Here is a 26801-nt window from a genome sequence, read left to right as displayed (position 1 = left end):
ATTCCCTTCTATGTGTCATCACACTGCTTCATTCTTGATCTTACTAAAGTTTACTTCAGTATTCATCAGAAAACAAATGCTATCAAGGAGATGGTTTCTGGAGCTCTTGGGACAGAGGAAAGTGATGTCAATGGGATACTTGCAAACACCATCTGATCTAGTCACACGAATTTTGGTCACATTCTCAGTTTGATAACATGGCAATCACTGAGTGCTAACGCTCAGGGATTCATGGCCAAAATACATGTTGCTTTCTTCTGGGCAACCGATTCTCTTCAGCATTCACATACCAGCTGTGGGCACTGATTTTTACCATGCAGTATGGAAATGGGGAGGAATGAACATAGCCTAGCACATAAAATCTGAAATGCACAAGTCTCATGAAAATTTGATTAAAGTATACGTAACTGTTCGTGTATTGTCCTTCCAATATTATTCAGGTAAATTCACCTTTGCCTTCGTTTCTGACAATGTTTAGCAATTGAAAGATTTGATCGGTGTATATGGCAAAGAGCATGTGTCATCCCCTTCATCAATGATTTGGTTTTGGGTACCTATTGACCTATTGATCGCTTAGGGAAGTAACTTTCCATGTGTTGGGAATGTCAGCATGGAAGTGGATGTTGCAAGAGTGATTCTGCTAAGTGGCATCATACATTAGACTTCTTAAACAGCCTCCTTAAAATTAATATGATTGTATGAACTGAAGGGATACAATTGCCCTCACATCTTGCTCTTTTTTTTTAGAGAGGACAGTCTTCAATTTCAAGTTAGGTCTACCCTTATTCCACACAAGAGCGCTGTGCCCTTGTACCCTCTGCACTTGAAAGTGAGGATTCAAATTCTGAGGCAGTGTTGGCAGCCTAGGTACGCCATGGTGCAGGTGAAATTACATTATTGACAGTTGTGTCCTGCCTGTGTCTGGGTCAATGATGACAACATTAAGTCAAGAACAGAATGATGACATAAAAATCATGCTCAATAGGATTACGCTGAGGCCCAACCAGGGAGCCAGGGTTACAAGCACTACTTAGTCTCTTTGAGGACCACTTGCGGGACTCATCTGAGCTGCTCTGATGACCTTGTGCTCTTTTCCCTCTGTGGGAACATGGACAATCTTAGTGCAACTGTGCTGGCAAACACTGCCTGCCAATTAGCACCTAGTCTCGTAATCTGCTTGTGTGCAATTCTGCAACACCAACCCCGTCATCATTACCCTCTCTGTTCTGATGTCTTGCAGTCACCTGGCATCACCCCTGCGGTCCAGTGGATCACTATTCCCAGGTGAGTGAAATGATCACGATTAATGTATTGAACTTCCTATAAGATATTCCTCAGTATTTTGACCAATAATTACAGCCCATCAAAGGTTTCTAATTAAAAATAATGCAACCCCAGTCAGAAATGAATTTCACTTCTCAGTATGTTTTGTCCCTTTGAACTGCACTATTAAAAATGTAGAGAAATTCCTTTCTACCTGTAGTTCATACAGTCATAAAATTGAATTTCTTGGAAGAGTTCCTAGATGATACTATCTACACAAATGGAGAGATCTGGAATATGAATATACCTTTGAATTTGGAGAAATTTCAGTCCACACACATGCTCACAAATCAAAGCTGGTGCACAGAGATCGATTTCCAATGGCAAGGGGAACCCTGGAATAAGACTATAGTTTAGAGATGTAGAAATTGGCGACAAAGTTTCTGCATCAAAAGACACTCCAAGAATTATTCCCCCAAAGAGAGCTTGGCGAAATTTTTCACATAACTCTCAGGCCACAGGGAACCTAGCCAGTAGGGGACATTGAAGTTGCAGGTGTGGCTTTGGCTACCTATTCACTTCCAGGAGTCATCACACTGCTTCATCCTTGATCTTACTAAAGTTTACATCAGTATTCATCAGAAAACAAATGCTATCAAGGAGATGGTTTCTGGAGCTCTTGGGACAGAGGAACGTGATGTCAATGGGATACTTGCAAACACCAACTGATCTAGTCACACCAATTTTGGTCACATTCTGTGTTTCATCACATGGCAATCACTGAGTGCTAACAATCAGGGATTCATGGCCAAAATATTGTTGCTTTCTTCTGGGCAACAGATTCTCTTCAGCATTCACTTACCAGCTGTGGGAACTGATTGTTACCATGCAGTATGGAAATGGGGAGGAATGAACATAGCCTAGCACATAAAGTCTGAAATGCACAAGTCTCATGAAAATTTGATTAAAGTATACGTAACTGTTCGTGTATTGTCCTTCCAATATTACTCAGGTAAATTCACTTTGCCTTGGTTTCTGACAATGTTTAGCAATTGAAAGATTTGATCGGTGTATATGGCTAAGAGCATGTGTCATCCCCTTCATCAATGATTTGGTTTTGGGTACCTATTGACCTATTGATCGCTTAGGGAAGTAACTTTCCATGTGTTGGGAATGTCAGCATGGAAGTGGATGTTGCAAGAGTGATTCTGCTAAGTGGCATCATACATTAGACTTCTTAAACAGCCTCCTTCAAATTAATATGATTGTATGAACTGAAGGGATACAATTGCCCTCACATCTTGCTCTTTCCTTTTTAGAGAGGACAGTCTTCAAATTCAACCTAGGTCTCCCCTTATTCCACACAAGAGCGCTGTGCCCTTGTACCCTCTGCACTTGCAAGTGAGGATTCAAATTCTGAGGCAGTGTTGGCAGCCCAGGTAAGCCATGGTGCAGGTGAAATTACATTATTGACAGTTGTGTCCTGCCTGTGTCTGGGTCAATGATGACAACAGAAAATCAAGAACAGAATGATGACATAAAAATCATGCTCAATAGGATTACGCTGAGGCCCAACCAGGGAGCCAGGGTTACAAGCACTACTTAGTCTCTTTGAGGACCACTTGCGGGACTCATCTGAGCTGCTCTGATGACCTTGTGCTCTTTTCCCTCTGTGGGAACCTGGACAATCTTAGTGCAAATGTGCTGGCAAACACTGCCTGCCAAATAGCAACTAATCTCATAATCTGCTTGTGTGCAAGTCTGCAACACCAACCCTGTCATCATTACCCTCTCTGCTCTGATGTCTTGCAGTCACCTGGCATCACCCCTGAGGTCCAGTGGATCACTATTCCCAGGTGAGTGAAATGATCACGATTAATGGATTGAACTTCCTATAAGATATTCCTCAGTATTTTGACCAATAATTTCAGCCCATCAAAGGTTTCTTAATTAAAAATAATGCAATCCCAGTCAGAAATGAATTGCACTTCTCAGTATGTTTTGTCCCTTTGAACTGCACTATTAAAAATGTAGAGAAATTCCTTACTACATGTAGTTCATACAGCCATAAAATTGAATTTCTTGGAAGAGATCCTAGATGATACTGTCTACACAAATGGAGGGATCTGGAATATGAATATACCTTTTGAATTTGGAGAAATTTCAGTCCACACACAGTCTCACAAATCCAAGCTGGTGAACAGAGATCAATTTACAATGGCAAGGGGAACCCAGGAATAAGACTTTAGTTTAGAGATGAAGAAATTGGCGATAAATTTTCTGCATCAAAAGACACTCCAAGAATTATTGCCCCAAAGAGAGCTTCGCGAAATTTTTCATGTAACTCTCAGGCCAGAGGGAACCTAGCAAGTAGGGTAGATTGAAGTTGAAGGTGTGGCTTTGGCTACCAATTCCCTTCTATGTGTCATCACACTGCTTCATTCTTGATCTTACTAAAGTTTACTTCAGTATTCATCAGAAAACAAATGCTATCAAGGAGATGGTTTCTGGAGCTCTTGGGACAGAGGAAAGTGATGTCAATGGGATACTTGCAAACACCATCTGATCTAGTCACACGAATTTTGGTCACATTCTCAGTTTGATAACATGGCAATCACTGAGTGCTAACGCTCAGGGATTCATGGCCAAAATACATGTTGCTTTCTTCTGGGCAACCGATTCTCTTCAGCATTCACATACCAGCTGTGGGCACTGATTTTTACCATGCAGTATGTAAATGGGGAAGAATGAACATAGCCTAGCACATAAAATCTGAAATGCACAAGTCTCATGAAAATTTGATTAAAGTATACGTAACTGTTCGTGTATTGTCCTTCCAATATTACTCAGGTAAATTCACTTTGCCTTGGTTTCTGACAATGTTTAGCAATTGAAAGATTTGATCGGTGTATATGACGAAGAGCATGTGTCATCCCCTTCATCAATGATTTGGTTTTGGGTACCTATTGACCTATTGATCGCTTAGGGAAGTAACTTTCCATGTGTTGGGAATGTCAGCATGGAAGTGGATGTTGCAAGAGTGATTCTGCTAAGTGGCATCATACATTAGACTTCTTAAACAGCCTCCTTAAAATTAACATGATTGTATGAACTGAAGGGATACAATTGCCCTCACATCTTGCTCTTTCCTTTTTAGAGAGGACAGTCTTCAAATTCAAGCTAGGTCTACCCTTATTCCACACAAGAGCGCTGTGCCCTTGTACCCTCTGCACTTGCAAGTGAGGATTCAAATTCTGAGGCAGTGTTGGCAGCCCAGGTAAGCCATGGTGCAGGTGAAATTACATTATTGACAGTTGTGTCCTGCCTGTGTCTGGGTCAATGATGACAACAGAAAATCAAGAACAGAATGATGACATAAAAATCATGCTCAATAGGATTACGCTGAGGCCCAACCAGGGAGCCAGGGTTACAAGCACTACTTAGTCTCTTTGAGGACCACTTGCGGGACTCATCTGAGCTGCTCTGATGACCTTGTGCTCTTTTCCCTCTGTGGGAACCTGGACAATCTTAGTGCAAATGTGCTGGCAAACACTGCCTGCCAAATAGCAACTAATCTCATAATCTGCTTGTGTGCAAGTCTGCAACACCAACCCTGTCATCATTACCCTCTCTGCTCTGATGTCTTGCAGTCACCTGGCATCACCCCTGAGGTCCAGTGGATCACTATTCCCAGGTGAGTGAAATGATCACGATTAATGGATTGAACTTCCTATAAGATATTCCTCAGTATTTTGACCAATAATTTCAGCCCATCAAAGGTTTCTTAATTAAAAATAATGCAATCCCAGTCAGAAATGAATTGCACTTCTCAGTATGTTTTGTCCCTTTGAACTGCACTATTAAAAATGTAGAGAAATTCCTTACTACATGTAGTTCATACAGCCATAAAATTGAATTTCTTGGAAGAGATCCTAGATGATACTGTCTACACAAATGGAGGGATCTGGAATATGAATATACCTTTTGAATTTGGAGAAATTTCAGTCCACACACAGTCTCACAAATCCAAGCTGGTGAACAGAGATCAATTTACAATGGCAAGGGGAACCCAGGAATAAGACTTTAGTTTAGAGATGAAGAAATTGGCGATAAATTTTCTGCATCAAAAGACACTCCAAGAATTATTGCCCCAAAGAGAGCTTCGCGAAATTTTTCATGTAACTCTCAGGCCAGAGGGAACCTAGCAAGTAGGGTAGATTGAAGTTGAAGGTGTGGCTTTGGCTACCAATTCCCTTCTATGTGTCATCACACTGCTTCATTCTTGATCTTACTAAAGTTTACTTCAGTATTCATCAGAAAACAAATGCTATCAAGGAGATGGTTTCTGGAGCTCTTGGGACAGAGGAAAGTGATGTCAATGGGATACTTGCAAACACCATCTGATCTAGTCACACGAATTTTGGTCACATTCTCAGTTTGATAACATGGCAATCACTGAGTGCTAACGCTCAGGGATTCATGGCCAAAATACATGTTGCTTTCTTCTGGGCAACCGATTCTCTTCAGCATTCACATACCAGCTGTGGGCACTGATTTTTACCATGCAGTATGTAAATGGGGAAGAATGAACATAGCCTAGCACATAAAATCTGAAATGCACAAGTCTCATGAAAATTTGATTAAAGTATACGTAACTGTTCGTGTATTGTCCTTCCAATATTACTCAGGTAAATTCACATTTGCCTTGGTTTCTGACAATGTTTAGCAATTGAAAGATTTGATCGGTGTATATGACGAAGAGCATGTGTCATCCCCTTCATCAATGATTTGGTTTTGGGTACCTATTGACCTATTGATCGCTTAGGGAAGTAACTTTCCATGTGTTGGGAATGTCAGCATGGAAGTGGATGTTGCAAGAGTGATTCTGCTAAGTGGCATCATACATTAGACTTCTTAAACAGCCTCCTTAAAATTAACATGATTGTATGAACTGAAGGGATACAATTGCCCTCACATCTTGCTCTTTCCTTTTTAGAGAGGACAGTCTTCAAATTCAAGCTAGGTCTATCCTTATTCCACACAAGAGCGCTGTGCCCTTGTACCCTCTGCACTTGCAAGTGAGGATTCAAATTCTGAGGCAGTGTTGGCAGCCCAGGTAAGCCATGGTGCAGGTGAAATTACATTATTGACAGTTGTGTCCTGCCTGTGTCTGCGTCAATGATGACAACAGAAAGTCAAGAACAGAATGATGACATAAAAATCATGCTCAATAGGATTACGCTGAGGCACAACCAGGGAGCCAGGTTTACAAGCACTACTTAGTCTCTTTGAGGACCACTTACGGGACTCATCTGAGCTGCTCTGATGATCTTGTGCTCTTTTCCCTCTGTGGGAACCTGGAACTGTGCTGGCAAACACTGCCTGCCAACTAGCACCTAATCTCGTAATCTGCTTGTGTGCAAGTCTGCAACACCAACCCTGTCATCATTACCCTCTCTGCTCTGATGTCTTGCAGTCACCTGGCATCACTCCTGCGGTCCAGTGGATCACTATTCCAAGGTGAGTGAAATGATCACGATTAATGGATTGAACTTCCTATAACATATTCCTCAGTATTTTGACCAATAATTACAGCCCATCAAAGGTTTCTAATTAAAAATAATGCAATCCCAGTCAGAAATGAATTTCACTTCTCAGAATGTTTTGTCCCTTTGAACTGCACTATTAAAAATGTAGAGAAATTCCTTTCTACCTGTAGTTCATACAGACATAAAATTGAATTTCTTGGAAGAGATCCTAGATGATACTATCTACACAAATGGAGGGATCTGGAATATGAATATACCTTTGAATTTGGAGAAATTTCAGTCCACACACATGCTAACAAATCCAAGCTGGTGCACAGAGATCGATTTCCAATGGCAAGGGGAACCCAGGAATAAGACTATAGTTTAGAGATGTAGAAATTTGCGACAAAGTTTCTGCATCAAAAGACACTCCAAGAATTATTCCCCCAAAGAGAGCTTGGCGAAATTTTTCAAGTAACTCTCAGGCCACAGGGAATCTAGCCAGTAGGGTAGATTTAAGTTGAAGGTGTGGCTTTGGCTACCAATTCCCTTCTAAGTGTCATCACACAGCTTCATTCTTGATCTTACTAAAATTTACTTCAGTATTCATCAGAAAACATATGCTATCAAAAAGATGGTTTCTGGAGCTCTTGGGACAGAGGAACGTGATGTCAATGGGATACTTGCAAACACCAACTGATCTAGTCACACGAATATTGGTCACATTCTCAGTTTGATCACATGGCAATCACTGAGTGCTAACGCTCAGGGATTCATGGCCAAAATACTTGTTGCTTTCTTCTGGGCAACAGATTCTCTTCAGCATTCACTTACCAGCTGTGGGAACTGATTGTAACCATGCAGTATGGAAATGGGGAGGAATGAACATAGCCTAGCACATAAAGTTTGAAATGCACAAGTCTCATGAAAATTTGATTAAAGTATATGTAACTGTTCATGTATTGTCCTTCCAATATTATTCAGGTAAATTCACCTTTGCCTTGGTTTCTGACAATGTTTAGCAATTGAAAGATTTGATCGGTGTATATGACAAAGAGCATGTGTCATCCCCTTCATCAATGATTTGGTTTTGGGTACCTATTGACCTATTGATCGCTTAGGGAAGTAACTTTCCATGTGTTGGGAATGTCAGCATGGAAGTGGATGTTGCAAGAGGGATTCTGCTAAGTGGCATCATACATTAGACTTCTTAAACAGCCTCCTTAAAATTAACATGATTGTATGAACTGAAGGGATACAATTGCCCTCACATCTTGCTCTTTCCTTTTTAGAGAGGACAGTCTTCAAATTCAAGCTAGGTCTACCCTTATCCACACAAGATCGCTGTGCCCTTGTACCCTCTGCACTTGCAAGTGAGGATTCAAATTCTGAGGCAGTGTTGGCAGTCCAGGTAAGCCATGTTGCAGGTGAAATTACATTAATGACAGTTGTGTCCTGCCTGTGTCTGGGTCAATGATGACAACAGAAAGTCAAGAACAGAATGATGACATAAAAATCATGCTCAATAGGATTACGCTGAGGCCCAACCAGGGAGCCAGGGTAACAAGCACTATTTAGTCTCTTTGAGGACCACTTGCGGGACTCATCTGAGCTGCTCTGATGACCTTGTGCTCTTTTCCCTCTGTGGGAACCTGGACAATCTTAGTGCAACTGTGCTGGCAAACACTGCCTGCCAACTAGCACCTAATCTCATAATCTGCTTGTGTGCAAGTCTGCAACACCAACCCTGTCATCATTACCCTCTCTGCTCTGATGTCTTGCAGTCACCCGGCATCACGCCTGTGGTCCAGTGGATCACTATTCCCAGGTGAGTGAAAAGATCACGATTAATGTATTGAACTTCTTATAAGATATTCCTCCGTATTTTGACCAATAATTTCAGCCCATCATAGGTTTCTTAATTAAAAATAATGCAATCCCAGTCAGAAATGAATTGCACTTCTCAGTATGTTTTGTCCCTTTGAACTGCACTATTAAAAATGTAGAGAAATTCCTTTCTACATGTAGTTCATACAGCCATAAAATTGAATATCTTGGAAGAGATCCTAGATGATACTATCTACACAAATCGAGGGATCTGGAATATGAATATACCTTTTGAATTTGGAGACATTTCAGTCCACACACAGGCTCACAAATCAAAGCTGGTGCACAGAGATGGATTTCCAATGGCAAGGGGAACCCAGGAATAAGACTTTAGTTTAGAGATGAAGAAATTGGCGACAAAGTTTCTGCATCAAAAGACACTCCAAGAATTATTTCCCAAAGAGAGCTTCGTGAAATTTTTCACGAAACTCTCAGGCCACAGGGAACCTAGCCAGTAGGGTAGATTGAAGTTGAAGGTGTGGCTTTGGCTACCAATTCCCTTCTATGTGTCATCACACAGCTTCATTCTTGATCATACTAAAATTTCAGTATTCATCAGAAAGCAAATGCTATCAAGGAGATGGTTTCTGGAGCTCTTGGGACAGAGGAACGTGATGTCAATGGGATACTTGCAAACACCAACTGATCTAGTCACACGAATTTTGGTCACATTCTCAGTTTGATCACATGGCAATCACTGAGTGCTAACGCTCAGGGATTCTTGGCCAAAATACTTGTTGCTTTCTTCTGGGCAACAGATTCTCTTCAGCATTCACTTACCAGCTGTGGGAACTGATTGTAACCATGCAGTATGGAAATGGGGAGGAATGAACATAGACTAGCACATAAAGTCTGAAATGCACAAGTCTCATGAAAATTTGATTAAAGTATATGTAACTGTTCATGTTGTCCTTCCAATATTACTCAGGTAAATTCACCTTTGCCTTGGTTTCTGACAATGTTTAGCAATTGAAAGATTTGATCGGTGTATATGGCAAAGAGCATGTGTCATCCCCTTCATCAATGATTTGGTTTTGGGTACCTATTGACCTATTGATCGCTTAGGGAAGTAACTTTCCATGTGTTGGGAATGTCAGCATGGAAGTGGATGTTGCAAGAGTGATTCTGCTAAGTGGCATCATACATTAGACTTCTTAAAAAGCCTCCTTAAAATTAACATGATTGTATGAACTGAAGGGATACAATTGCCCTCACATCTTGCTCTTTCCTTTTTAGAGAGGACAGTCTTCAAATTCAAGCTAGGTCTACCCTTATTCCACACAAGAGCGCTGTGCCCTTGTACCCTCTGCACTTGCAAGTGAGGATTCAAATTCTGAGGCAGTGTTGGCAGCCCAGGTAAGCCATGGTGCAGGTGAAATTACATTATTGACAGTTGTGTCCTGCCTGTGTCTGGGTCAATGATGACAACAGAAAGTCAAGAACAGAATGATGACATAAAAATCATGCTCTATAGGATTACGCTGAGGCCCAACCAGGGAGCCAGGGTTACAAGCACTACTTAGTCTCTTTGAGGACCACTTGCGGGACTCATCTGAGCTGCTCTGATGACCTTGTGCTCTTTTCCCTCTGTGGGAACCTGGAACTGTGCTGGCAAACACTGCCTGCCAACTAGCACCTAATCTCATAATCTGCTTGTGTGCAAGTCTGCAACACCAACCCTGTCATCATTACCCTCTCTGCTCTGATGTCTTGCAGTCACCTGGCATCACTCCTGCGGTCCAGTGGATCACTATTCCCAGGTGAGTGAAATGATCACGATTAATGGATTGAACTTCCTATAACATATTCCTCAGTATTTTGACCAATAATTACAGCCCATCAAAGGTTTCTAATTAAAAATAATGCAATCCCAGTCAGAAATGAATTTCACTTCTCAGTATGTTTTGTCCCTTTGAACTGCACTATTAAAAATGTAGAGAAATTCCTTTCTACCTGTAGTTCATACAGTCATAAAATTGAATATCTTGGAAGAGATCCTAGATGATACTATCTACACAAATGGAGGGATCTGGAATATGAATATACCTTTTGAATTTGGAGAAATTTCACTGCACACACAGGCTCACAAATCAAAGCTCGTGCACAGAGATGGATTTCCAATGGCAAGGGGAACCCAGGAATAAGACTTTAGTTTAGAGATGAAGAAATTGGCGATAAATTTTCTGCATCAAAAGACAATCCAAAAATTATTGCCCCAAAGAGAGCTTCGCGAAATTTTTCACGAAAAGCTCAGGCCACACGGAACCTAGCCAGTAGGGTAGATTGAAGTTGAAGGTGTGGCTTTGGCTACCAATTCCCTTCTATGTGTCATCACACAGCTTCATTCTTGATCTAACTAAAATTTACTTCAGTATTCATCAGAAAACAAATGCTATCAAGGAGATGATTTCTGGAGCTCTTGGGACAGAGGAACGTGATGTCAATGGGATACTTGCAAACACAACTGATCTAGTCACACGAATTTTGGTCACATTCTTAGTTTCATCACATGGCAATCACTGAGTGCTAACGCTCAGGGATTCATGGCCAAAACACTTGTTGCTTTCTTCTGGGCAACAGATTCTCTTCAGCATTCACTTACCAGCTGTGGGAACTGGTTGTTACCATGCAGTATGGTAATGGGGAGGAATGAACATAGCCTAGCACATAAAATCTGAAATGCACAAGTCTCATGAAAATTTGATTAAAGTATACGTAACTGTTCGTGTATTGTCCTTCCAATATTACTCAGGTAAATTCCCCCTTGCCTTCGTTTCTGACAATGTTTAGCAATTGAAAGATTTGATCGGTGTATATGACAAAGAGCATGTGTCATCCCCTTCCTCAATGGTTTGGTTTTGGGTACCTATTGACCTATTGATCGCTTAGGGAAGTAACTTTCCATGTGTTGGGAAGGTCAGCATGGAAGTGGATGTTGCAAGAGTGATTCTGCTAAGTGGCATCATACATTAGACTTCTTAAACAGCCTCCTTAAAATTAACATGATTGTATGAACTGAAGGGATACAATTGCCCTCACATCTTGCTCTTTTTTTTTAGAGAGGACAGTCTTCAAATTCAAGTTAGGTCTACCCTTATTCCACACAAGAGCGCTGTGCCCTTGTACCCTCTGCACTTGCAAGTGAGGATTCAAATTCTGAGGCAGTGTTGGCAGCCCAGGTACGCCATGGTGCAGGTGAAATTACATTATTGACAGTTGTGTCCTGCCTGTGTCTGGGTCAATGATGACAACATTAAGTCAAGAACAGAATGATGACATAAAAATCATGCTCAATAGGATTACGCTGAGGCCCAACCAGGGAGCCAGGTTTACAAGCACTACTTAGTCTCTTTGAGGACCACTTGCGGGACTCATCTGAGCTGCTCTGATGACCTTGTGCTCTTTTCCCTCTGTGGGAACCTGGAACTGTGCTGGCAAACACTGCCTGCCAACTAGCACCTAATCTCATAATCTGCTTGTGTGCAAGTCTGCAACACCAACCCTGTCATCATTACCCTCTCTGCTCTGATGTCTTGCAGTCACCTGGCATCACTCCTGCGGTCCAGTGGATCACTATTCCCAGGTGAGTGAAATGATCACGATTAATGGATTGAACTTCCTATAACATATTCCTCAGTATTTTGACCAATAATTACAGCCCATCAAAGGTTTCTAATTAAAAATAATGCAATCCCAGTCAGAAATGAATTTCACTTCTCAGTATGTTTTGTCCCTTTGAACTGCACTATTAAAAATGTAGAGAAATTCCTTTCTACCTGTAGTTCATACAGTCATAAAATTGAATATCTTGGAAGAGATCCTAGATGATACTATCTACACAAATGGAGGGATCTGGAATATGAATATACCTTTTGAATTTGGAGAAATTTCACTGCACACACAGGCTCACAAATCAAAGCTCGTGCACAGAGATGGATTTCCAATGGCAAGGGGAACCCAGGAATAAGACTTTAGTTTAGAGATGAAGAAATTGGCGATAAATTTTCTGCATCAAAAGACAATCCAAAAATTATTGCCCCAAAGAGAGCTTCGCGAAATTTTTCACGAAAAGCTCAGGCCACACGGAACCTAGCCAGTAGGGTAGATTGAAGTTGAAGGTGTGGCTTTGGCTACCAATTCCCTTCTATGTGTCATCACACAGCTTCATTCTTGATCTTACTAAAATTTACTTCAGTATTCATCAGAAAACAAATGCTATCAAGGAGATGATTTCTGGAGCTCTTGGGACAGAGGAACGTGATGTCAATGGGATACTTGCAAACACAACTGATCTAGTCACACGAATTTTGGTCACATTCTTAGTTTCATCACATGGCAATCACTGAGTGCTAACGCTCAGGGATTCATGGCCAAAACACTTGTTGCTTTCTTCTGGGCAACAGATTCTCTTCAGCATTCACTTACCAGCTGTGGGAACTGGTTGTTACCATGCAGTATGGAAATGGGGAGGAATGAACATAGCCTAGCACATAAAATCTGAAATGCACAAGTCTCATGAAAATTTGATTAAAGTATACGTAACTGTTCGTGTATTGTCCTTCCAATATTACTCAGGTAAATTCCCCCTTGCCTTCGTTTCTGACAATGTTTAGCAATTGAAAGATTTGATCGGTGTATATGACAAAGAGCATGTGTCATCCCCTTCCTCAATGGTTTGGTTTTGGGTACCTATTGACCTATTGATCGCTTAGGGAAGTAACTTTCCATGTGTTGGGAATGTCAGCATGGAAGTGGATGTTGCAAGAGGGATTCTGCTAAGTGGCCTCATACATTAGACTTCTTAAACAGCCTCCTTAAAATTAATATGATTGTATGAACTGAAGGGATACAATTGCCCTCACATCTTGCTCTTTTTTTTTAGAGAGGACAGTCTTCAAATTCAAGTTAGGTCTACCCTTATTCCACACAAGAGCGCTGTGCCCTTGTACCCTCTGCACTTGCAAGTGAGGATTCTAATTCTGAGGCAGTGTTGGCAGCCCAGGTACGCCATGGTGCAGGTGAAATTACATTATTGACAGTTGTGTCCTGCCTGTGTCTGGGTCAATGATGACAACATTAAGTCAAGAACAGAATGATGACATAAAAATCATGCTCAATAGGATTACGCTGAGGCCCAACCAGGGAGCCAGGTTTACAAGCACTACTTAGTCTCTTTGAGGACCACTTGCGGGACTCATCTGAGCTGCTCTGATGACCTTGTGCTCTTTTCCCTCTGTGGGAACCTGGACAATCTTAGTGCAACTGTGCTGGCAAACACTGCCTGCCAACTAGCACCTAATCTCATAATCTGCTTGTGTGCAAGTCTGCAACACCAACCCTGTCATCATTACCCTCTCTGCTCTGATGTCTTGCAGTCACCCGGCATCACCCCTGTGGTCCAGTGGATCACTATTCCCAGGTGAGTGAAAAGATCACGATTAATGTATTGAACTTCTTATAAGATATTCCTCCGTATTTTGACCAATAATTTCAGCCCATCATAGGTTTCTTAATTAAAAATAATGCAATCCCAGTCAGAAATGAATTGCACTTCTCAGTATGTTTTGTCCCTTTGAACTGCACTATTAAAAATGTAGAGAAATTCCTTTCTACATGTAGTTCATACAGCCATAAAATTGAATATCTTGGAAGAGATCCTAGATGATACTATCTACACAAATCGAGGGATCTGGAATATGAATATACCTTTTGAATTTGGAGACATTTCAGTCCACACACAGGCTCACAAATCAAAGCTGGTGCACAGAGATGGATTTCCAATGGCAAGGGGAACCCAGGAATAAGACTTTAGTTTAGAGATGAAGAAATTGGCGACAAAGTTTCTGCATCAAAAGACACTCCAAGAATTATTTCCCAAAGAGAGCTTCGTGAAATTTTTCACGAAACTCTCAGGCCACAGGGAACCTAGCCAGTAGGGTAGATTGAAGTTGAAGGTGTGGCTTTGGCTACCAATTCCCTTCTATGTGTCATCACACAGCTTCATTCTTGATCATACTAAAATTTCAGTATTCATCAGAAAGCAAATGCTATCAAGGAGATGGTTTCTGGAGCTCTTGGGACAGAGGAACGTGATGTCAATGGGATACTTGCAAACACCAACTGATCTAGTCACACGAATTTTGGTCACATTCTCAGTTTGATCACATGGCAATCACTGAGTGCTAACGCTCAGGGATTCTTGGCCAAAATACTTGTTGCTTTCTTCTGGGCAACAGATTCTCTTCAGCATTCACTTACCAGCTGTGGGAACTGATTGTAACCATGCAAGATGGAAATGGGGAGGAATGAACATAGACTAGCACATAAAGTCTGAAATGCACAAGTCTCATGAAAATTTGATTAAAGTATATGTAACTGTTCATGTTGTCCTTCCAATATTACTCAGGTAAATTCACCTTTGCCTTGGTTTCTGACAATGTTTAGCAATTGAAAGATTTGATCGGTGTATATGGCAAAGAGCATGTGTCATCCCCTTCATCAATGATTTGGTTTTGGGTACCTATTGACCTATTGATTGCTTAGGGAAGTAACTTTCCATGTGTTGGGAATGTCAGCATGGAAGTGGATGTTGCAAGAGTGATTCTGCTAAGTGGCATCATACATTAGACTTCTTAAACAGCCTCCTTAAAATTAACATGATTGTATGAACTGAAGGGATACAATTGCCCTCACATCTTGCTCTTTCCTTTTTAGAGAGGACAGTCTTCAAATTCAAGCTAGGTCTACCCTTATTCCACACAAGAGCGCTGTGCCCTTGTACCCTCTGCACTTGCAAGTGAGGATTCAAATTCTGAGGCAGTGTTGGCAGCCCAGGTAAGCCATGGTGCAGGTGAAATTACATTATTGACAGTTGTGTCCTGCCTGTGTCTGGGTCAATGATGACAACAGAAAGTCAAGAACAGAATGATGACATAAAAATCATGCTCAATAGGATTACGCTGAGGCCCAACCAGGGAGCCAGGGTAACAAGCACTACTTAGTCTCTTTGAGGACCACTTGCGGGACTCATCTGAGCTGCTCTGATGACCTTGTGCTCTTTTCCCTCTGTGGGAACCTGGAACTGTGCTGGCAAACACTGCCTGCCAACTAGCACCTAATCTCATAATCTGCTTGTGTGCAAGTCTGCAACACCAACCCTGTCATCATTACCCTCTCTGCTCTGATGTCTTGCAGTCACCTGGCATCACTCCTGCGGTCCAGTGGATCACTATTCCCAGGTGAGTGAAATGATCACGATTAATGGATTGAACTTCCTATAACATATTCCTCAGTATTTTGACCAATAATTACAGCCCATCAAAGGTTTCTAATTAAAAATAATGCAATCCCAGTCAGAAATGAATTTCACTTCTCAGTATGTTTTGTCCCTTTGAACTGCACTATTAAAAATGTAGAGAAATTCCTTTCTACCTGTAGTTCATACAGTCATAAAATTGAATATCTTGGAAGAGATCCTAGATGATACTATCTACACAAATGGAGGGATCTGGAATATGAATATACCTTTTGAATTTGGAGAAATTTCACTGCACACACAGGCTCACAAATCAAAGCTCGTGCACAGAGATGGATTTCCAATGGCAAGGGGAACCCAGGAATAAGACTTTAGTTTAGAGATGAAGAAATTGGCGATAAATTTTCTGCATCAAAAGACAATCCAAAAATTATTGCCCCAAAGAGAGCTTCGCGAAATTTTTCACGAAAAGCTCAGGCCACACGGAACCTAGCCAGTAGGGTAGATTGAAGTTGAAGGTGTGGCTTTGGCTACCAATTCCCTTCTATGTGTCATCACACAGCTTCATTCTTGATCTAACTAAAATTTACTTCAGTATTCATCAGAAAACAAATGCTATCAAGGAGATGATTTCTGGAGCTCTTGGGACAGAGGAACGTGATGTCAATGGGATACTTGCAAACACAACTGATCTAGTCACACGAATATTGGTCACATTCTTAGTTTCATCACATGGCAACCACTGAGTGCTAACGCTCAGGGATTCAAGGCCAAAACACTTGTTGCTTTCTTCTGGGCAACAGATTCTCTTCAGCATTCACTTACCAGCTGTGGGAACTGGTTGTTACCATGCAGTATGGAAATGGGGAGGAATGAACATAGCCTAGCACATAAAATCTGAAATGCACAAGTCTCATGAAAATTTGATTAAAGTATACGTAACTGTTCGTGTATTGTCCTTCCAATATTACTCAGGTAAATTCCCCCTTGCCTTCGTTTCTGACAATGTTTAGCAATTGAAAGATTTGATCGGTGTATATGACAAAGAGCATGTGTCATCCCCTTCCTCAATGGTTTGGTTTTGGGTACCTATTGACCTATTGATCGCTTAGGGAAGTAACTTTCCATGTGTTGGGAATGTCAGCATGGAAGTGGATGTTGCAAGAGTGATTCTGCTAAGTGGCATCATACATTAGACTTCTTAAACAGCCTCCTTAAAATTAACATGATTGTATGAACTGAAGGGATACAATTGCCCTCACATCTTGCTCTTTTTTTTTAGAGAGGACAGTCTTCAAATTCAAGTTAGGTCTACCCTTATTCCACACAAGAGCGCTGTGCCCTTGTACCCTCTGCACTTGCAAGTGAGGATTCAAATTCTGAGGCAGTGTTGGCAGCCCAGGTACGCCATGGTGCAGGTGAAATTACATTATTGACAGTTGTGTCCTGCCTGTGTCTGGGTCAATGATGACAACATTAAGTCAAGAACAGAATGATGACATAAAAATCATGCTCAATAGGATTACGCTGAGGCCCAACCAGGGAGCCAGGTTTACAAGCACTACTTAGTCTCTTTGAGGACCACTTGCGGGACTCATCTGAGCTGCTCTGATGACCTTGTGCTCTTTTCCCTCTGTGGGAACCTGGAACTGTGCTGGCAAACACTGCCTGCCAACTAGCACCTAATCTCATAATCTGCTTGTGTGCAAGTCTGCAACACCAACCCTGTCATCATTACCCTCTCTGCTCTGATGTCTTGCAGTCACCTGGCATCACTCCTGCGGTCCAGTGGATCACTATTCCCAGGTGAGTGAAATGATCACGATTAATGGATTGAACTTCCTATAACATATTCCTCAGTATTTTGACCAATAATTACAGCCCATCAAAGGTTTCTAATTAAAAATAATGCAATCCCAGTCAGAAATGAATTTCACTTCTCAGTATGTTTTGTCCCTTTGAACTGCACTATTAAAAATGTAGAGAAATTCCTTTCTACCTGTAGTTCATACAGTCATAAAATTGAATATCTTGGAAGAGATCCTAGATGATACTATCTACACAAATGGAGGGATCTGGAATATGAATATACCTTTTGAATTTGGAGAAATTTCACTGCACACACAGGCTCACAAATCAAAGCTCGTGCACAGAGATGGATTTCCAATGGCAAGGGGAACCCAGGAATAAGACTTTAGTTTAGAGATGAAGAAATTGGCGATAAATTTTCTGCATCAAAAGACAATCCAAAAATTATTGCCCCAAAGAGAGCTTCGCGAAATTTTTCACGAAAAGCTCAGGCCACACGGAACCTAGCCAGTAGGGTAGATTGAAGTTGAAGGTGTGGCTTTGGCTACCAATTCCCTTCTATGTGTCATCACACAGCTTCATTCTTGATCTAACTAAAATTTACTTCAGTATTCATCAGAAAACAAATGCTATCAAGGAGATGATTTCTGGAGCTCTTGGGACAGAGGAACGTGATGTCAATGGGATACTTGCAAACACAACTGATCTAGTCACACGAATTTTGGTCACATTCTTAGTTTCATCACATGGCAATCACTGAGTGCTAACGCTCAGGGATTCATGGCCAAAACACTTGTTGCTTTCTTCTGGGCAACAGATTCTCTTCAGCATTCACTTACCAGCTGTGGGAACTGGTTGTTACCATGCAGTATGGAAATGGGGAGGAATGAACATAGCCTAGCACATAAAATCTGAAATGCACAAGTCTCATGAAAATTTGATTAAAGTATACGTAACTGTTCGTGTATTGTCCTTCCAATATTACTCAGGTAAATTCCCCCTTGCCTTCGTTTCTGACAATGTTTAGCAATTGAAAGATTTGATCGGTGTATATGACAAAGAGCATGTGTCATCCCCTTCCTCAATGGTTTGGTTTTGGGTACCTATTGACCTATTGATCGCTTAGGGAAGTAACTTTCCATGTGTTGGGAATGTCAGCATGGAAGTGGATGTTGCAAGAGTGATTCTGCTAAGTGGCATCATACATTAGACTTCTTAAACAGCCTCCTTAAAATTAACATGATTGTATGAACTGAAGGGATACAATTGCCCTCACATCTTGCTCTTTTTTTTTAGAGAGGACAGTCTTCAAATTCAAGTTAGGTCTACCCTTATTCCACACAAGAGCGCTGTGCCCTTGTACCCTCTGCACTTGCAAGTGAGGATTCAAATTCTGAGGCAGTGTTGGCAGCCCAGGTACGCCATGGTGCAGGTGAAATTACATTATTGACAGTTGTGTCCTGCCTGTGTCTGGGTCAATGATGACAACATTAAGTCAAGAACAGAATGATGACATAAAAATCATGCTCAATAGGATTACGCTGAGGCCCAACCAGGGAGCCAGGTTTACAAGCACTACTTAGTCTCTTTGAGGACCACTTGCGGGACTCATCTGAGCTGCTCTGATGACCTTGTGCTCTTTTCCCTCTGTGGGAACCTGGACAATCTTAGTGCAACTGTGCTGGCAAACACTGCCTGCCAATTAGCACCTAGTCTCGTAATCTGCTTGTGTGCAAGTCTGCAACACCAACCCCGTCATCATTACCCTCTCTGTTCTGATGTCTTGCAGTCACCTGGCATCACCCCTGCGGTCCAGTGGATCACTATTCCCAGGTGAGTGACATGATCACGATTAATGTATTGAACTTCCTATAAGATATTCCTCAGTATTTTGACCAATAATTACAGCCCATCAAAGGTTTCTAATTAAAAATAATGCAACCCCAGTCAGAAATGAATTTCACTTCTCAGTATGTTTTGTCCCTTTGAACTGCACTATTAAAAATGTAGAGAAATTCCTTTCTACCTGTAGTTCATACAGTCATAAAATTGAATTTCTTGGAAGAGTTCCTAGATGATACTATCTACACAAATGGAGAGATCTGGAATATGAATATACCTTTGAATTTGGAGAAATTTCAGTCCACACACAGGCTCACAAATCAAAGCTGGTGCACAGAGATCGATTTCCAATGGCAAGGGGAACCCTGGAATAAGACTATAGTTTAGAGATGTAGAAATTGGCGACAAAGTTTCTGCATCAAAAGACACTCCAAGAATTATTCCCCCAAAGAGAGCTTGGCGAAATTTTTCACATAACTCTCAGGCCACAGGGAACCTAGCCAGTAGGGGACATTGAAGTTGCAGGTGTGGCTTTGGCTACCTATTCACTTCCAGGAGTCATCACACTGCTTCATCCTTGATCTTACTAAAGTTTCCATCAGTATTCATCAGAAAACAAATGCTATCAAGGAGATGGTTTCTGGAGCTCTTGGGACAGAGGAACGTGATGTCAATGGGATACTTGCAAACACCAACTGATCTAGTCACACCAATTTTGGTCACATTCTGTGTTTCATCACATGGCAATCACTGAGTGCTAACAATCAGGGATTCATGGCCAAAATATTGTTGCTTTCTTCTGGGCAACAGATTCTCTTCAGCATTCACTTACCAGCTGTGGGAACTGATTGTAACCATGCAGTATGGAAATGGGGAGGAATGAACATAGACTAGCACATAAAGTCTGAAATGCACAAGTCTCATGAAAATTTGATTAAAGTATATGTAACTGTTCATGTTGTCCTTCCAATATTACTCAGGTAAATTTTCCTTTGCCTTGGTTTCTGACAATGTTTAGCAATTGAAAGATTTGATCGGTGTATATGACAAAGAGCATGTGTCATCCCCTTCATCAATGATTTGGTTTTGGGTACCTATTGACCTATTGATCGCTTAGGGAAGTAACTTTCCATGTGTTGGGAATGTCAGTATGGAAGTGGATGTTGCAAGAGTGATTCTGCTAAGTGGCATCATACATTAGACTTCTTAAACAGCCTCCTTAAAATTAACATGATTGTATGAACTGAAGGGATACAATTGCCCTCACATCTTGCTCTTTCCTTTTTAGAGAGGACAGTCTTCAAATTCAAGCTAGGTCTACCCTTATTCCACACAAGAGCGCTGGGCCCATGTACCCTCTGCACTTGCAAGTGAGGATTCAAATTCTGAGGCAGTGTTGGCAGCCCAGGTAAGACATGGTGCAGGTAAATTACATTATTAACAGTTGTGTCCTGCCTGTGTCTGGGTCAATGATGACAACAGAAAGTCAAGAACAGAATGATGACATAAAAATCATGCTCAATAGGATTACGCTGAGGCCCAACCAGGGAGCCAGGGTTACAAGCACTACTTAGTCTCTTTGAGGACCTCTTACGGGACTCATCTGAGCTGCTCTGATGATCTTGTGCTCTTTTCCTTCTGTGGTAACCTGGACAATCTTAGCGCATGTGTGCTGGCAAACAGTGCCTGCCAACTAGCACCTAATCACATAATCTGCTTGTGTGCAAGTCTGCAACACCAACCCTGTCATCATTACCCTCTCTGCTCTGATGTCTTGCAGTCACCTGGCATCACCCCTGCGGTCCAGTGGATCACTATTCCCAGGTGAGTGAAATGATCACGATTAATGGATTGAACTTCCTATAAGATATTCCTCAGTATTTTGACCAATAATTTCAGCCCATCAATGGTTTCTAATTAAAAATAAAGCAATATCAGTCAGAAATGAATTGCACCTCTAAGTATGTTCTTTCCCTTTGAACTGTACTATTAAAAATGTAGAGAAATTCCTTTATACCTGTACTTCATACAGCCATAAAATTGAATTTCTTGAGAGAGATCCTAGAAGATATTGTCTACACAAATGGAGGGATATGGAATATGAATATACCTTTTGAATTTCGAGAAATTTCAGTCCACACACATGCTCACAAATCCAAGCTGGTGCACAGAGATCGATTTCCAATGGCAAGGGGAACCCAGGAATAAGACTTTAGTTTTGAGATGTAGAAATTGGCAACAAAGTTTCTGCATCAAAGGACACTCCAAGAATTATTCCCCCAAAGAGAGCCTGTCGAAATTTTTCACGAAACTCTCAGGCCACAGGGAACCTAGCCAGTAGGGGAGATTGAAGTTGAAGGTGTGGCTTTGGCTACCAATTCCGTTCTATGTGTCATCACACAGCTTCATTCTTGATCTTACTAAAATTTACTTCAGTATTCATCAGAAAACAAATGCTATCAAGGAGATGGTTTCTGGAGCTAATGGGACAGAGGAACGTGATGTCACTGGGATACTTGCAAACACCAACGGATCTAGTCACACGAATTTTGGTCACATTCTAAGTTTCATCACATGGCAATCACTGAGTGCTAACGCTCAGGGATTCATGGCCAAAACACTTGTTGCTTTCTTCTGGGCAACAGATTCTCTTCAGCATTCACTTACCAGCTGTGGGAACTGATTGTTACCATGCAGTATGGAAATGGGGAGGAATGAACATAGCCTAGCACATAAAATCTGAAATGCACAAGTCTCATGAAAATTTGATTAAAGTATACGTAACTGTTCGTGTATTGTCCTTCCAATATTACTCAGGTAAATTCACCTTTGCCTTGGTTTCTGACAATGTTTAGCAATTGAAAGATTTGATCGGTGTATATGACAAAGAGCATGTGTCATCCCGTTCATCAATGATTTGGTATTGGGTACCTATTGACCTATTGATCGCTTAGGGAAGTATCTTTCCATGTGTTGGGAATGTCAGCATGGAAGTGGATGTTGCAAGAGTGATTCTGCTAAGTGGCATCATACATTAGACTTCTTAAACAGCCTCCTTAAAATTAACATGATTGTATGATCTGAAGGGATACAATTGCCCTCACATCTTGCTCTTTCCTTTTTAGAGAGGACAGTCTTCAAATTCAAGCTAGGTCTACCCTTATCCACACAAGAGCGCTGTGCCCTTGTACTCTCTGCACTTGCAAGTGAGGATTCAAATTCTGAGGCAGTGTTGGCAGCCCAGGTAAGCCATGGTGCAGGTGAAATTACATTATTGACAGTTGTGTCCTGCCTGTGTCTGGGTCAATGATGACAACAGAAAGTCAAGAACAGAATGATGACATAAAAATCATGCTCAATAGGATTACGCTGAGGCCCAACCAGGGAGCCAGGGTAACAAGCACTACTTAGTCTCTTTGAGGACCACTTGCGGGACTCATCTGAGCTGCTCTGATGACCTTGTGCTCTTTTCCCTCTGTGGGAACCTGGAACTGTGCTGGCAAACACTGCCTGCCAACTAGCACCTAATCTCGTAATCTGCTTGTGTGCAAGTCTGCAACACCAACCCTGTCATCATTACCCTCTCTGCTCTGATGTCTTGCAGTCACCTGGCATCACTCCTGCGGTCCAGTGGATCACTATTCCCAGGTGAGTGAAATGATCACGATTAATGGATTGAACTTCCTATAACATATTCCTCAGTATTTTGACCAATAATTACAGCCCATCAAAGGTTTCTAATTAAAAATAATGCAATCCCAGTCAGAAATGAATTTCACTTCTCAGAATGTTTTGTCCCTTTGAACTGCACTATTAAAAATGTAGAGAAATTCCTTTCTACCTGTAGTTCATACAGTCATAAAATTGAATTTCTTGGAAGAGATCCTAGATGATACTATCTACACAAATGGAGGGATCTGGAATATGAATATACCTTTGAATTTGGAGAAATTTCAGTCCACACACATGCTCACAAATCCAAGCTGGTGCACAGAGATCGATTTCCAATGGCAAGGGGAACCCAGGAATAAGACTATAGTTTAGAGATGTAGAAATTTGCGACAAAGTTTCTGCATCAAAAGACACTCCAAGAATTATTCTCCCAAAGAGAGCTTCGTGAAATTTTTCACGAAACTCTCAGGCCACAGGGAACCTAGCCAGTAGGGTAGATTGAAGTTGAAGGTGTGGCTTTGGCTACCAATTCCCTTCTATGTGTCATCACACAGCTTCATTCTTGATCATACTAAAATTTACTTCAGTATTCATCAGAAAGCAAATGCTATCAAGGAGATGGTTTCTGGAGCTCTTGGGACAGAGGAACGTGATGTCAATGGGATACTTGCAAACACCAACTGATCTAGTCACACGAATTTTGGTCACATTCTGAGTTTCATCACATGGCAATCACTGAGTGCTAACGCTCAGGGATTCATGGCCAAAATACTTGTTGCTTTCTTCTGGGCAACAGATTCTCTTCAGCATTCACTTACCAGCTGTGGGAACTGATTGTAACCATGCAGTATGGAAATGGGGAGGAATGAACATAGACTAGCACATAAAGTCTGAAATGCACAAGTCTCATGAAAATTTGATTAAAGTATATGTAACTGTTCATGTTGTCCTTCCAATATTACTCAGGTAAATTCACCTTTGCCTTGGTTTCTGACAAAGTTTAGCAATTGAAAGATTTGATCGTTGTATATGGCAAAGAGCATGTGTCATCCCCTTCATCAATGATTTGGTTTTGGGTACCTATTGACCTATTGATCGCTTAGGGAAGTAACTTTCCATGTGTTGGGAATGTCAGCATGGAAGTGGATGTTGCAAGAGTGATGCTGCTAAGTGGCATCATACATTAGACTTCTTAAACAGTCTCCTTAAAATTAACATGATTGTATGAACTGAAGGGATACAATTGCCCTCACATCTTGCTCTTTCCTTTTTAGAGAGGACAGTCTTCAAATTCAAGCTAGATCTACCCTTATTCCACACAAGAGCGCTGTGCCCTTGTACCCTCTGCACTTGCAAGTGAGGATTCAAATTCTGAGGCAGTGTTGGCAGCCCAGGTAAGCCATGGTGCAGGTGAAATTACATTATTGACAGTTGTGTCCTGCCTGTGTCTGGGTCAATGATGACAACAGAAAATCAAGAACAGAATGATGACATAAAAATCATGCTCAATAGGATTACGCTGAGGCCCAACCAGGGAGCCAGGGTTACAAGCACTACTTAGTCTCTTTAAGGACCACTTGCGGGACTCATCTGAGCTGCTCTGATGACCTTGTGCTCTTTTCCCTCTGTGGGAACCTGGACAATCTTAGTGCAACTGTGCTGGCAAACACTGCCTCCAACTAGCACCTAATCTCATGATCTGCTTGTGTGCAAGTCTGCAACACCAACCCTGTCATCATTGCCCTCTCTGCTCTGATGTCTTACAGTCACCTGGCATCACCCCTGAGGTCCAGTGGATCACTATTCCCAGGTGAGTGAAATGATCACGATTAATGGATTGATCTTCCTATAAGATATTCCTCAGTATTTTGACCAATAATTTCAGCCCATCAAAGGTTTCTTAATTAAAAATAATGCAATACCAGTCAGAAATGAATTTCACTTCTCAGTATGTTTTGTCCTTTTGAACTGCACTATTAAAAATGTAGAGAAATTCCTTTCTACCTGTAGTTCATACAGCCATAAAATTGAATTTCTTGAGAGAGATCCTAGATGATACTGTCTACACAAATGGAGGGATATGGAATATGAATATACCTTTTGAATTTCGAGAAATTTCAGTCCACACACATGCTCACAAATCCAAGCTGGTGCACAGAGATCGATTTCCAATGGCAAGGGGAACCCAGGTATAAGACTTTAGTTTAGAGATGTAGAAATTGGCCACAAAGTTTCTGCATCAAAAGACACTCCAAGAATTATTCCCCAAAGAGAGCCTGTCGAAATTTTTCATGTAACTCTAGGGCACAGGGAACCTAGCCAGTAGGGGAGATTGAAGTTGAAGGTGTGGCTTTGGCTACCTATTCACTTCAATGAGACTTCACACTGCTTCATCCTTGATCATACTAAAGTTTACTTCAGTATTCATCAGAAAACGAATGCTATCAAAAAGATGGTTTCTGGAGCTCTTGGGACAGAGGAACGTGATGTCAATGGGATACTTGCAAACACCAACTGATCTAGTCACAGGAATTTTGGTCACATTCTCAGTTTGATCACATGGCAATCACTGAGTGCTAACGCTCAGGGATTCATGGCCAAAATACTTGTTGCTTTCTTCTGGGCAACTGATTCTCTTCAGCATTCACTTACCAGCTGTGGGAACTGATTGTTACCATGCAGTATGGAAATGGGGTAGAATGAACACAGACTAGCACATAAAATTTGAAACGCACAAGTTTCTTGAAAATTTGATTAAAGTATATGTAACTGTTTGTGTATTGTACTCCCAATATTACTCAGGTAAATTCACCTTTGCCTTGGTTTCTGACAATGTTTAGCAATTGAAAGATTTGATCGGTGTATATGACAAAGAGCATGTGTCATCCCCTTCATCAATGATTTGGTTTTCGGTACCTATTGACCTATTGATCGCTTAGGGAAGTAACTTTCCATGTGTTGGGAATGTCAGCATGGAAGTGGATGTTGCAAGAGTGTTGCTGCTAAGTGGCATCATACATTAGACTTCTTAAACAGCCTCCTTAAAATTAACATGATTGTATGAACTGAAGGGATACAATTGCCCTCACATCTTGTTCTTTCCTTTTTAGAGAGGACAGTTTTCAAATTCAAGCTAGGTCTCCCCTTATTCTACACAAGAGCGCTGTGCCCTTGTATCCTCTGCACTTGCAAGTGAGGATTCAAATTCTGAGGCAGTGTTGGCAGCCCAGGTAAGCCATGGTTCAGGTGAAATTACATTATTGACAGTTGTGTCCTGCCTGTGTCTGGGTCAATGATGACAACAGAAAGTCAAGAACAGAATGATGACATAAAAATCATGCTCAATAGGATTACGCTGAGGCCCAACCAGGGAGCCAGGGTGACAAGCACTACTTTGTCTCTTTGAGGACCACTTGCGGGACTCATCTGAGATGCTATGATGACCTTGTCCACTATACCATCTGCGGGAACCTGGACAATCTTAGTGCAAGTGTGCTGGCAAACACTGCCTGCCAACCAGCACCTAATCTCATAATCTGCTTGTG

At 41.4% G+C, this 26801-nt stretch overlaps 1 long non-coding RNA gene and 15 other non-coding genes across 16 annotated transcripts in view; all 16 read left to right on the top strand.

The window, feature by feature from the left end:
- LOC148007452 (uncharacterized) overlaps positions 1 to 26801 on the top strand; it is a 31167-nt gene that overhangs the window by 4270 nt on the left and 96 nt on the right. The window contains exon 2 of the long non-coding RNA XR_015655080.1: positions 26367 to 26486. This is a non-coding gene — a long non-coding RNA (uncharacterized LOC148007452). The remainder of the gene's footprint in view (positions 1 to 26366; positions 26487 to 26801) is intronic.
- Positions 924 to 1001, top strand: LOC148007467 (small nucleolar RNA SNORD115). Its single transcript, XR_015656214.1, has one exon. It is a non-coding gene; the product is annotated as a small nucleolar RNA SNORD115 (small nucleolar RNA).
- Positions 2759 to 2836, top strand: LOC148007466 (small nucleolar RNA SNORD115). Its single transcript, XR_015656463.1, has one exon. It is a non-coding gene; the product is annotated as a small nucleolar RNA SNORD115 (small nucleolar RNA).
- On the top strand, positions 4597 to 4674 carry LOC148007465 (small nucleolar RNA SNORD115). Its single transcript, XR_015656462.1, has one exon. It is a non-coding gene; the product is annotated as a small nucleolar RNA SNORD115 (small nucleolar RNA).
- On the top strand, positions 6436 to 6513 carry LOC148007464 (small nucleolar RNA SNORD115). The gene has a single exon (XR_015656604.1). It is a non-coding gene; the product is annotated as a small nucleolar RNA SNORD115 (small nucleolar RNA).
- Positions 8259 to 8336, top strand: LOC148007463 (small nucleolar RNA SNORD115). Its single transcript, XR_015656422.1, has one exon. It is a non-coding gene; the product is annotated as a small nucleolar RNA SNORD115 (small nucleolar RNA).
- Positions 10091 to 10168, top strand: LOC148007462 (small nucleolar RNA SNORD115). The gene has a single exon (XR_015656498.1). It is a non-coding gene; the product is annotated as a small nucleolar RNA SNORD115 (small nucleolar RNA).
- On the top strand, positions 11914 to 11991 carry LOC148007461 (small nucleolar RNA SNORD115). The gene has a single exon (XR_015656212.1). It is a non-coding gene; the product is annotated as a small nucleolar RNA SNORD115 (small nucleolar RNA).
- On the top strand, positions 13737 to 13814 carry LOC148007460 (small nucleolar RNA SNORD115). Its single transcript, XR_015656211.1, has one exon. It is a non-coding gene; the product is annotated as a small nucleolar RNA SNORD115 (small nucleolar RNA).
- LOC148007459 (small nucleolar RNA SNORD115) lies at positions 15569 to 15646 on the top strand. The gene has a single exon (XR_015656421.1). It is a non-coding gene; the product is annotated as a small nucleolar RNA SNORD115 (small nucleolar RNA).
- On the top strand, positions 17392 to 17469 carry LOC148007458 (small nucleolar RNA SNORD115). The gene has a single exon (XR_015656210.1). It is a non-coding gene; the product is annotated as a small nucleolar RNA SNORD115 (small nucleolar RNA).
- LOC148007457 (small nucleolar RNA SNORD115) lies at positions 19215 to 19292 on the top strand. The gene has a single exon (XR_015656209.1). It is a non-coding gene; the product is annotated as a small nucleolar RNA SNORD115 (small nucleolar RNA).
- On the top strand, positions 21048 to 21125 carry LOC148007456 (small nucleolar RNA SNORD115). The gene has a single exon (XR_015656420.1). It is a non-coding gene; the product is annotated as a small nucleolar RNA SNORD115 (small nucleolar RNA).
- Positions 22885 to 22962, top strand: LOC148007455 (small nucleolar RNA SNORD115). Its single transcript, XR_015656419.1, has one exon. It is a non-coding gene; the product is annotated as a small nucleolar RNA SNORD115 (small nucleolar RNA).
- On the top strand, positions 24707 to 24784 carry LOC148007454 (small nucleolar RNA SNORD115). Its single transcript, XR_015656461.1, has one exon. It is a non-coding gene; the product is annotated as a small nucleolar RNA SNORD115 (small nucleolar RNA).
- LOC148007453 (small nucleolar RNA SNORD115) lies at positions 26543 to 26620 on the top strand. The gene has a single exon (XR_015656418.1). It is a non-coding gene; the product is annotated as a small nucleolar RNA SNORD115 (small nucleolar RNA).

Source organism: Rattus norvegicus, chromosome 1 (assembly GCF_021556685.1).
Source record: "Rattus norvegicus strain SHRSP/BbbUtx chromosome 1, alternate assembly SHRSP_T2T, whole genome shotgun sequence".
In the NCBI taxonomy this organism is placed as follows: domain Eukaryota; kingdom Metazoa; phylum Chordata; class Mammalia; order Rodentia; family Muridae; genus Rattus; species Rattus norvegicus.
The sequence above is the reverse complement of the archived record's forward strand: the minus strand, read 5'-3'. Positions and strand labels throughout refer to the sequence as shown.